The sequence below is a fragment of the Scyliorhinus canicula genome, chromosome 7 (assembly GCF_902713615.1).
Source record: "Scyliorhinus canicula chromosome 7, sScyCan1.1, whole genome shotgun sequence".
NCBI lineage: Eukaryota > Metazoa > Chordata > Chondrichthyes > Carcharhiniformes > Scyliorhinidae > Scyliorhinus > Scyliorhinus canicula.
Genome location: NC_052152.1, coordinates 73,749,724 through 73,762,237, shown reverse-complemented (window position 1 = coordinate 73,762,237; position 12,514 = coordinate 73,749,724).

Here is a 12,514-nt window from a genome sequence, read left to right as displayed (position 1 = left end):
AACGGAAGATTCAGAAAGTATTCTGGTTTATAGGGCACTTTTGAATTGATGTAAAAGTATCATCTTTGTGAAGAAATTACATTTCTATCTGCCAAAGTACATACTTTGCCATCTTTAAAATCTGTTGTTCAGTCATTGGAATCATTGGAATACCCTCATTGATTTCCCAACTAAAGATATGTGACCCTTTCCACAGAATATGGATGGGATTTAACCTCGCCCATTGCGGTGGGAAACATGGCACCCAGGTGACTTCATCACTGGAGAGACTGCGCATCAATCTCCCGCCGGTAGTTAAATCTCCTGCAATAAAGGTGGGAGTGGGGAAGGAGAAAACTTTTTTTAAAAACGCATTTTATTCAAACTTGTATCAAAGTAGGCTACAGCAAATAAACACCTCGGGAAACATTCTTCCCAACAATCAACAGATTTTTCTCCTTTTTCAACCCCCTCCCCACCCACTTGCGACGAGCAGCTTCCTCAAACACGGTCACAAACATCCCCCACCTTTTCTCAAACTCCCCTGCTGAGCCCCTTAACTCATACTTTATCTTCTCTAACTGCAGGAAGTCATCCAGGTCACCCAACCATGCTGCTACCCCCGGTGGCGATGCCGACTGCCACTCCAGCAAAATTTGTCGCTGTGCAATCAGAGAGGCGAAGACCAAGACATCGGCCTTCCTCCTCACCATGAGCTCTGGCTTCTCTGAAACCCCAAATATCACCACCAAAGGTCCACTCCCTCCTCCACTATCCTGGCTAAGAACGCGAACACTCCCGCCCAGAATCTTCTCAATTTTTCACAAACCCAAAACAGGTGCATATGATTCGCTGGCCCCCGCCCACACCTCTCACACTCATCTGCTACCCCCTGAAAGAACCCACTCATTCTCGCACCCTGTGCACCATCTTAAACTGTGTCAGGCTCATCCTTGCACATGAGAAGGTCCCGTTTACCCTTTGCAGTGCCTCACTCCATACTCCCCAGTTGATCTCCATTCCCAACTCCGCTTCCCATTTCTCCTTGATCTTCACCACCTGCTCGCCTCCCTGCTACCCCAGCCACTTATACATATCCCCAATTATTCCCTCCCCTTCCACATCTGGAAGCAGCAGTCGCTCCAGCAGGGTGTATCCCGGCATTCCAGGGAACCCCTTCCAGACCTTTTGTTTCTAACCTGTAGATACCTGAACTCACTACCCCTCAGCAGCTCTACCCTTAGCTCCTCCCGCGTGGCGAACCCTCCCTCTAAATACAAATCCCTCACCTTGACCAACCCCACTTCCCTTCACCTCCTGTATACACTATCCATCCCCCCCCCCCCCCCGGCTCAAACCCATGATTCTCGCACAATGGCGTTAGCACCAACATCCCTTCCACCCTAAAATGCCTCCTCAGCTGATTCCATATCTTCACCGTGGACTGCACCACTGGGTTCCCTGAATACCTATTCGGAGCCATTGGCAATGCTGCCGTCACCATAGCCCTCAAACTAGACCCCTTACAAGATTCCTCCTTCATCCAAACCCACTCTACCCCTTCTCCTTCCCACCATCGCCGTACCTTGTCCACATTCGCCGCCCAATAATAATGAAGCAAGTTTGGCAGCGCGAACCCCCCCTGCTGCCTCTGCTCCTGTAGCAGGGTCCTCCCCACCCTCGGCACCTTCCCCGCCCATACAAAGTCAGAGATGATTGTGTCCACTTTCCGAAAAAAGGCCTTTGGTATAAAGATCAGGAGAATCTGAAAGATAAACAAGAACCTCGGCAGAATATTCATTTTCACCACTTGGGTGGGCCAGCATGCGGCTCACCTTCTTCCCATACTCGTATTGCACCCCTCTTGCCCGACACAGTTGCCCTACCGCCCTCCCCATTGTCAGCCTGTCAAATTGCTCCTGTAACGTTTTTCTTCTAGCAAATCCCTCCACGGTGGGCACCCTCGAATATTCCCTGTCCACCTCCACTATCTCGCTCACTAGATGGTCATGTTCCACCCTCCTTTCCTTATTCACACAAACCGTAAATGAGGGGTGTAAATGAGGGCACCGGAGGTACGGCGGGGGCGGGAATCGGGCCGCGCCGGTCGGCGGCCGGCTCATAGCGCACCCCCCCCAGCGATTCTCTGGCCCGCGATAGGCCGAAGTCCCACTGTTTCTTTGCCAGTCCCGCCGGCGTAAATTAAACTAGGTCCCTTACCGGTGGGACCCGGCGGCGCGGGCGGGCTCCGGGGTCCTTGGGGGGGCGTGGGGGCGATCTGGCCCCGGAGGGTGCCCCCATGGTGGCCTGGCCCGCGATCAGGGCCCACCGATCCGCGGGCGGGCCTGTGCCGTAGGGGCACTCTTTTCCTACATGCCGGCCGTGTCGACCCCCCCGCCCCGCCGGGGACGAGAGAATCCCGCCCGAGATAAGTTCTCCCCGGACCACTGCCTCCAGTGCTTCCCAAAAAATGCCTGCTGACACCTCCCCATTCTGATTGAACTCCACAGAATCTCTCATCGCCATTCGCACCTTATCACAAAAACATCCATCCACCAACAACCCGAGTCAAACCTCCATCCCGGCCTCTGCTCTCGTCCCGTACTGAAATGAATATCGAGCCAGTGGGGTGCATGGTCTGAAATAACTATTCCCGCGTACTCTGCCCTCTGCACCCCAACCAAAATCTCTCGACTCACTACAAAGTAATCAATCCTCGAATACACCTGGGCCTCGATCTATCCACCCTCGGCTCCAGGCCACAGTTCAAATCTCCTCCCATGATCAACTGGTATGTGGCCAAATCTGGATTTGCTGCCAGCAACCCCCTCATAAAACCCACATCATCCCAATTTAGGGCATACACATTTACCAACACTACCGGTGCCCCTTCCAATACCCCACTCACAATCACATTTCTCCCACCCGGATCCCTCACCTCCTTCGCACTCACAAATCCCACTTTTTTGTTCATTAAAATCACCACATCCCTCGATTTCAAATCAAACCCCGAATGAAAAACCTGCCTGACCCACCCCTTCCTTAACCTAACCTGGTCCTTCACACGGAGGTGTGTCTCCTGCAAAAAAAACAACCCCTGCTTTCAACCTCCTGAGGTGCGCGAACACCCACGACCTTTTAACTGGCCCATTCAGTCCACGGATGTTCCATTCTACCAACCTTACTGGAGGCTTGCGCCTCCAATCCCCTCTACCGTCCATCATCTTCCCCATCCCAGATGGCCCCTTTCTTTGCCCTTGGCCATGTCATCTCTCACACCTTGTCACGTTGCAGAACCCCAGCCCCCGCTTTTCTCCTTCCCCTTTCCCCCCCCCCCCCACTTCCCCTTTACCCCCTCCCCCAGGCCACCTCTCTTGGCCTTCTCCCACACCACCTCACTTCCATTCACCAGCATAACCTGCTAGCACGGCTGCCCCTGCCCAAAGGCACATCCTAATGACCTCCTCCTCCCTCTCCCCGCCCCCCACTCCTCAGCTCAAAGAAGAAGTCCTCCTGCTGGCCTTACCCTCCCCCACCCAAACAAGGACTTCTCCTGAACTCCAGGTAGCCTTCTCCAAAAGCAAACAAACAGATGTTAAACACAAACAGTCCCATAAAACAGGAGGGGGGATGGGAACATCCAACTTCAGTGGGGCCAACTTCGAACCCGGATCCTCGCCACCATGAGGCAGCAGTGCTAACCACTGTGCCACCATGCCACTCTGGGAAGGAAGAAACTTGGCTGCTCATGGCTTGATGTCATGAATGAGCCAACTGACTCCAATTTTCCCTGAGCCCAATTTAGTTACGGTACAGGGATTAAATGGGAGTCATACGACCTTTCTCGTGCCTCTTGATGGTTCCCAATAACCTATGTGGGAGGGAAGTGAGCCTTGTTGCCCCGCACCACGTGCGCAATCTGGCCCTGGCATTCGGTGGTGGAGAGTGTGGGGGGGGGGGGGGGGGGGGGGGGGGGGGTCGAAAGGCCGAAAACCAACCTTTCCTTTCCTCTCCCATTCTCACTCTCGAGGGTGGATAGATCGAGCCCCAGGTCAATGGGTAAGGTATGAATGGCAAGGGAGCTGGGGGGGTGGTTTATGGAGAGGATGGGTATGGTGGTTCCATGGCGCGTTCAGAACCCAGGGGGAAGGGAGTATTCCTTCTTTTCACACGGCTATAAGGTGTATTCGAGGATTGATTACTTTGTAGTGAGTCGGGAGATTTTGGTTGGGGTGGAGGGGGCAGAGTATGCGGGGATAGTTATTTCAGAGTGCAGGGACCAATTATTAAGCCCTGATTAAGTCTCTTCAGCATTAGGTGGCACGATAGCACAGTGGATAGCACTGTTGCATCTCAGCGGCAGGGACCAGGGTTCGATTCCTGGCTTGGGTGCACATTCTCCCTGTGTCTGCTGGGTTTCCTCCGGGTGCTCGGTTTTCTCCCACAAGTCCCGAAATATGTGCTTGTTCGGTGAATTGGACAGTCTGAATTCTCCCTCAGTGTACCCGAATAGGCGCCGGAGTGTGGCATTTAGGGGCCTTTCACAGTAACTTAATTGCAGGGTTAATGTATGGCTACTTGTAAAGATTATTATTATTACTGGCAGCAGTCACGTCTTCTAGTAGCGTTATCAGTAAGGAGAGCCAATCTCTTGCCAGGATCCTAAATTACGAGGAATGCCTGATGTCAGCAGTTAAGTACCTGAAAGCATCTAATTCAGTCAGACTACCCCAAAGAACCAAGTGGCCTTCCTATCAGTTCTCCAACTAGGTGGCAGGACCAGCAGTGGAGACGTTTAATTCTGGCCCAAGTGAGCAGCCTCCAGATTGTCCACAGCAATTTTCTGAACAAGAACATAAAATAGACATAATTTATTCAGTCTGTCACAGTGACAAGGATCTATCCTTGGTCTCCTCCAGGACAAATCATCCACCACCTTAAGCATTCACTCCCTACACCATCTAGAAGATACACTGCAGTAACTAGCCAAGGCTCCTTCAACATCACCATCCAAACCAGTGACCTTGACCACATAGGTAAAGGACACCTAGATTCCCTCCCAGCCAAGCACCATTGACTTGGACCTAATTTGTCGCTCCTTCACGGTCACTAGGTTAGAATCCTGGAACTCTCTTCTAACAATACTGTGGGTGTACCTACACCACATGGACTGCAATGATCCAAGGCGGTATCTCACCATTCTTTTCTCAAAGGCAGTTTGGGATGGGCAATAATTACTGGTCTAGCTAACAATGCCCACATGGCATGAATTAATAAAATTAGAAAAAGCCTCAAGATCTTGCCTCCGGTACTTGAGGAGCACCAATTTCCTCCAATTAAATATTGAGAAGGTTGACATCATTGTTTTCAGTCCTTGCTCTAAACTCCATATCCTAGCTACTGACTTCAACTGTCTCCCTTTAGCAGTCTTGGGTTAAGTCAGTTTGTTCAGATCCCTGATGTCACATTTGATCCTGAGATGTGAATTAGGAGGAGATGGTGACATAGTGGTAATGGCTAGGGTCACAGATTCAAGTCCCACCATGGTAGCTGGTGAAATTTAAATTCATTTTAGAGAAGGAAATCTGCGTTCCTAACCTGGTTTGGCCTACATGTGACTCTAGACCCACAGCTATGTGGTTGGCCCTTAAATGCTTTGTGAAATGGTGTGGCAAGCCTCTCAATTCAAGAAATAAGGGAATCATGTAATAATCAAGGTTCATGGACTAAAGAGAGTGGAGAGAGAGATGAGACTTCAATAAAGGACGTGGAGAGAGAGAGGCAGGACTTTAATAAAGAGCACAGGGAGGGAGGTGTGACTTTAATAAAGAACATAGAGAGAAAGGTGAAGCTTTATTAATGAGCACAGAGAGTCGAGATTTTAATGAAGAGCACAGAGAGGTGAGACTTTAATAAAGAGCACATAAAGACAGGCGAGACTTCTATAAAGAGCACAGAGAGAGAGGTGTGACTTTAATAAAGAGCACATAAAGACAGGCAACACTTTAATAAAGGGCACAGAGAGGTGAGACTTCAATAAAGAGCACATAAAGACAGATGAGACTTTAATGAAGAGCAGAGAGAGTGAGGTGAGACTTTAATAAAGAGTGCAATAGAGACAGGTGAGACTTTAATAAAGGGCACAGAGAGGTGAGACTTCAATAAAGAGCATAGAGAGAGGTGTGACTTTAATAAAGAGTGTGGAGAGAAAGGCAAGGCTTTATTAATGAGCACAGAGAGAGAGAGGCGAGACTTTAATAAAGAGTGCAGAGAGAATGGTGAGACTTTAATAAAGAGCGTGGAGAGAGAGTTGAGACTTTAATAAAGAGCACAGGGAGAGAGGTGAAACTTTAATAAAGAGCGTAGAGAGAATGGTGAGACTTTAATAAAGTGTGTGGAGAGAAAGTGGAGACCTTAAAAAAAGAACAGAGAGAGAGGCAAAACTTTAAGGAAGAGCAGAGAGAGAGGTGAGACTTTAATAAAGAGCAGAGAGAGAGAGAGGTGAGACTTCAATAAAGCGCAGAGAGAGAGAGGTGAGACTTTAATAAAGGGCACAGAGAGAGAGGTGAGACTTCAATAAAGAGCAGAGAGAGAGAGGCGAGACTTTAATAAAGAGCAGAGAGAGAGAGGTGAGACTTCAATAAAGAGCAGAGAGAGAGAGGCGAGACTTTAATAAAGAGCGGAGAGAGGTGAGACTTTAATAAAGAGCGTAGAGAGAAAGGCAAGGCTTTAATAAAGAGCGTGGAGAGAAGTGAGACTTTAACAAAGAGTGCAGAGAGAGAGGTAAGACTTTAATTTTTTAAATTTTTTTTTCTTTAAAAATTTAGATTACCCAATTATTTTTTCCAATTAAGGGGCAATTTAGCGTGGCCAATCCACCTACTCTGCACATTTTTTGGGTTGTGGGGGCTAAACCCACGCAGACACGGGGAGAATGTGCAAACTCCACACGGACAGTGACCCAGAGCCGGGATCGAACCTGGGACCTCAGCGCCGTGAGGCGGTTGTGCTAACCACTAGGCCACCGTGCTGCCCAGGTAAGACTTTAATAAAGAGCACAGAGAAAGAGGCGAGACTTTAATAAAGAGCGTGGAGAGAGAGGTGAGACTTTAATAAGGAGCCTGGAGAGAGAGGCGAGACTTAAATAAAGAGCACAGAGAAAGAGGGGAGACTTTAATAAAGAGCGGAGTGAGAGGTGAGACTAATAAAGAGCACAGAGAGAGAGCTGTGTGTTTAATGAAGAGTGGAGAGAGATGTGATACTTTAATAGAGAGTGTGGAAGGAGAAGTGTGACTTTAATAAAGAACAGAGAGAGAGTGGAGAGACTTTAATAAGTGTCATGTAAGGTACACTGGTCTAACACTGGCTACAACTAGATGCAGCAGGACCGCACCGATGCCATCCTGGCTCGCATCTGTCGAGATTTTCGTTTCCCTGTCTGGGTCGAAAAATGCCAATACGGGTGCAGTGGTGAGCTTGGCTTTCAGCTCCAACCACTCTGCCTGATAGGCCGCCTTCCACTCGAAGGCAGTGGACTTCTTCATAAGGTTTCATAGAGCAGTGGTGTGTGAGGCCATGTTTGGGATGAACGTGCCCAGAAAACTAACCATGCCCAGGAAGCGCAATACCACCTTTTTGTCTTATGGGACCTTCATGGCTGCGATGATCTTGACCTTGTCTGAGAGATGTGGTCTCCTAGGAGCTTGAGTGTCGACATGTGTCGTGACGCGGTGTACGCCTTCGCACATGCGCAGTGCGATCGGCAGATGTCTGCACCTGCGCAATGTGGGTGTCGGCTGCTTCGTTATCCCGTTTGCATCGCGCATGCGCGGGGCTCCGGGAAAAGCGCGTGCAATGGCCGCTGTCTTCAATGCTGAGGCGATGCATCCGGGAGATGGCCTGCACACTCACTGCCTCATAGGAGGCAATTTTCTAATTTTCAACAGATTTGTAATGAGAATACCGATTTTTTGCATACTCATGCACTGTACATGTTTCAATCGCGACTGGCAGGGTCATATGCTTGATTTTGAAGAGCTGCTCTCTCAGACGATCAGAGTGAACTCCAAACACGATTTGGTCTCTGATCATGGAGTCAGCAATATCACCAAAGTTGCAGGACAGCGCTAGCAGGCGGAGGCTAGTTAAGAAGGCATTGAAAGATTCATCTTTACCTTGAAGACGTTTTTGAATATGTAGCGCTCGAAGAGTTCATTGGTGTCCACCTCACAGTAACTCTCGAACTTGTCCAGGATGGTCTGAAACTTTGTCTTGTCCTGGCCTTCGGTGAAGTTAAATGAGTTGAAGAGTTTGATGGCTTGATCAACCTCACAAGGGCAGTGAGGGTAAGTACGCTGACACTCCCCCCGGGCTACGCCCCCCCCCCCCCCGCCCATGCCGGGGTGGGGGGGTGGGGCCCCATGTTGCACCCGCGACACGTGTGGAACCCTCCACCCCACTCCTTGGGTAGGTGCCATGGCGTGGGTCCCAGTGTCTCCACCTTGTGATAATGGTGCTCACATGCGTGCGTCCTGCTAATGACCACCTAACCCTGAGGTTCATTCCACCACCAGCACCCCCCCCCCCCCCCCCCCCCCCAGCTCACAATCAGAGGGAATGTTCAAAAACCGGAGGGGGGTCACCTGAGCTGCACCCCCTTAACGTCTATGAGCAAAGGGCTCTGGACCGCCTGACACAGCACCACCCCCACAGTCCACCCCCTCACACCCGACACTGCACCACCCCCACAGTCCACCCCCTCACACTCCACCACCTGACACTGCACCATCCCCACAGTCCACCCCCTCACACCCCACCGCCTGACACTGCACCACCCCCACAGTCCACCCCCTCACACTCCACCACCTGACACTGCACCACCCCCACAGTCCACCCCCTCACACTCCACCACCTGACACTGCACCTTCCCCACAGTCCACCCCCTCACACCCCACCACCTGACACTGCACCACCCCCACAGTCCACCCCCTCACACCCCAGCGCCTGACACTGCACCACCCCCACAGTCCACCCCCTCACACTCCACCACCTGACACTGCACCTTCCCCACAGTCCACCCCCTCACACCCCACCACCTGACACTGCACCACCCCCACAGTCCACCCCCTCACACCCCAGCGCCTGACACTGCACCACCCCCACAGTCCACCCCCTCACACCCCACCACCTGACACTGCACCTTCCCCATAGTCCACCCCCTCACACTCCACCACCTGACACTGCACCATCCCCATAGTCCACCCCCTCACACCCCACCACCTGACACTGCACCTTCCCCATAGTCCACCCCCTCACACCCCACCGCCTGACACTGCACCACCCGCACAGTCCACCCCCTCACACTCCAGCGCTTGACACTGCACCATCCCCACAGTCCACCCCCTCACACCCCACCCGCCTGACACTGCACCATCCCCACAGTCCACATCCTCACGCCCCACCTCCTGACACTGCACCACCCCCACAGCCCACCTCCTCACACTCCACCACCTGACACTACACCATCCCCACAGTCCACATCCTCACGCCCCACCTCCTGACACTGCACCACCCCCACAGTCCACCCCCTCACACTCCACCACCTGACACAGCACCACCCCCACAGTCCACCCCCTCACACTCCACCACCTGACACTGCACCATCCCCACAGTCCACCCCCTCACACTCCACCACCTGACACTGCACCATCCCCACAGTCCACACCTCACACCCCAGCGCTTGACATTGCACCATCCCCACAGTCCACCCCCTCACACCCCAGCGCCTGACACTGCACCACCCGCACAGTCCACCCCCTCACACTCCACCACCTGAAACTGCACCACCCCCACAGTCCACCCCTCACACCCCACCTCCTGACACTGCACCACCCGCACAGTCCACCCCCTCACACTCCACCACCTGACACTGCACCATCCCCACAGTCCACCCCCTCACACTCCACCACCTGACACTGCACCATCCCCACAGTCCACACCCTCACGCCCCACCTCCTGACACTGCACCACCCGCACAGTCCACTCCCTCACACTCCACCAACTGACACTGCACCACCCCCACAGTCCACCCCTCACACCCCAGCGCTTGACACTGCACCATCCCCACAGTCCACCCCCTCACACCCCAGCGCCTGACACTGCACCATCCCCACAGTCCACCCCCTCACACCCCAGCGCCTGACACTGCACCATCCCCACAGTCCACCCCCTCACACCCCACCGCCTGACACTGCACCATCCCCACAGTCCACACCCTCACGCCCCACCACCTGACACTGCACCACCCCCACAGTCCACCCCCACAGTCCACCCCTCACACCCCAGCGCTTGACACTGTACCATCCCCACAGTCCACCCCCTCACACCCCAGCGCCTGACACTGCACCATCCCCACAGTCCACCCCCTCACACCCCACCGCCTGACACTGCACCATCCCCACAGTCCACACCCTCAGACTGCCCCCTCCACGCCCTCACATACGACCCTGCTTGCCTAACGAGACGTGCCTTACTGTGTTCTCCAGGGCCAGAGGAGCACCGCTGTGGAACTGCACGGTCACCCCGCCGCCGTCCAGCTCCAACCTCTTCTGGCCACAGGGACGCATGGGACAGTGGGGAAGGATCACGGGCAGGAGGGCCCTCCTCTGAGGCCGGGCCACCGAGAGGTTATGCACAGATGACAGACAGAGGCATCAGGACGGACAGGCATGACACATATGACAGTGAGACGGACGAGGAGGGTACAGCGAGCCAGGACAGTGACGGCGACAGGACAGACCCTCAGGTCAGTGACGCACAGAGGACATTGCAACATTCGAGGCACGGGGCACGGCACCTGGCATGGGCCGTGGACTTAGTGCACCGGGCCAAGTTTCCAGCCAGGAGACCCCAGCCCTGGGTACAGACGAGGACCTAGCAGCTTCGGCACTGCTGTCACCTACCACTTCAGCCATCGCAGATACACTCACCTCGGTTGGGCAAGTAAGTGACGAGGCTTCTGGGTCACAGACTGGTGCGAACTGGTACAGCAGGTGGAGGTAGGAACAGCCGAGGGGCTGGACAGTCAGAGGGCAGACCAGGCTAAGCACCCAGCTGCTGCCCAGATGGCTCCCCGTTACTGGGCTTTCCAGGCCCACCCATAGACCCGATGCATTTGCAACCCCAGGGACCAGACAACGGGATGACGGCTGTCTTTCAGCAACTGCAGACGCAGCTGGAGGAGCCCATCCGCGTCCACGAGTAGGGAGTGGTGCCAGTCATGGCTGCCACCCAGGCCGACACCGCACGAGTGGCGTCCGCGATAGAGGCAATGGGGAAAATGGTTTCGGGCATGGGTCAGGTTCTTCAGGGCGTGGGGCTCAGTGTGCACGCGTCATCCGTGGCTGACAGCAGGGCTGCCCTCTCATGGGCATCCATGCGCCAGAGCGACATGGACATTGCCACCGCTCTCCGGGGTCTGGCTCAGTCTCATCAGGCCATGGCCCTGTCCCAGCAGGCCATGGCCCAGTCCCAGCAGGCCATCGCTGAGAGCATCGGCGGCCTTGTCCATGGATGGCGTCAAACAGACCCAGCAGGAGGTAGCGCAGGTGCCGCAGGTGTAGGATTGCGTGAGAGTGGTGCCATGTGTGGTAGGGTTGTGCGATGGTGCGGGAGGTGGGGGAGGGGGTGCTGGGTGGTGCCTGTGAGCACGGTCAAATGTGTGAGTGCCCTCAACAACGATGCCCTCCCCCTAATGTGCGAAACGTGTGGTCATCAACGCCTCGCGTGCTCACTGTCCCAAACGGTGGTGTCGTGTGGCCTCCGGGAAATATCCCGCACCCCGATGGTGTCCGTGCCCCGCCGCCCTCCCATCCTTACCCTCCTCATCCTCCACCTCATGTTCAGAGTTGATGCCCTCATCGGGCTCACCTGCTTCTTTCTCCTCCATTACATTGCCCCTTTGTTGGGCAATGTTGTGCAAGACGCAGCATGCAACAACGACTCTTCCGACCCTGGCGGGGTCATACTGTAGAGCCCCTCCAGAGCTGTCCAGGCACCCCTGGTTGCAGCATGGGCCTCATTGTTGCGGGTCTCCACGTTGGTCTGTGGCCTCCGTATAGGCGTCATCAGCGATGGCCGCAACGGATAACCCCTGTCGCCCAGCAACCATCCCCATATCGGAAGGGTTGGGTGGCCCTTGAAAATTGCAGGGATGAAGGATGCGCCAGTACAAAGGCGTCATGCACGCTGCCCGGGTATTGGGCGCACACGTGCATTATTCGCATTCAGTGGTCGCATACCACCTGGACGTTCATCAAATATGTCCCCTTCCTGTTCAGGAAGACGTCCCTGTTCCGCGCCTGTGCGCGCAGGTTGACGTACACCCCATCCACGATGCCTTGGACCATCGGGATCCCGACTATTGAGGCGAATTGCACTGCCCTGGCAGCCTAGTGCACGTGGTCCTCCGTGAAATTGATGTATCGTCCCGCGACGGCATAAAGGCCATCGGTAATGGCCTGGATGCACCGGAGCA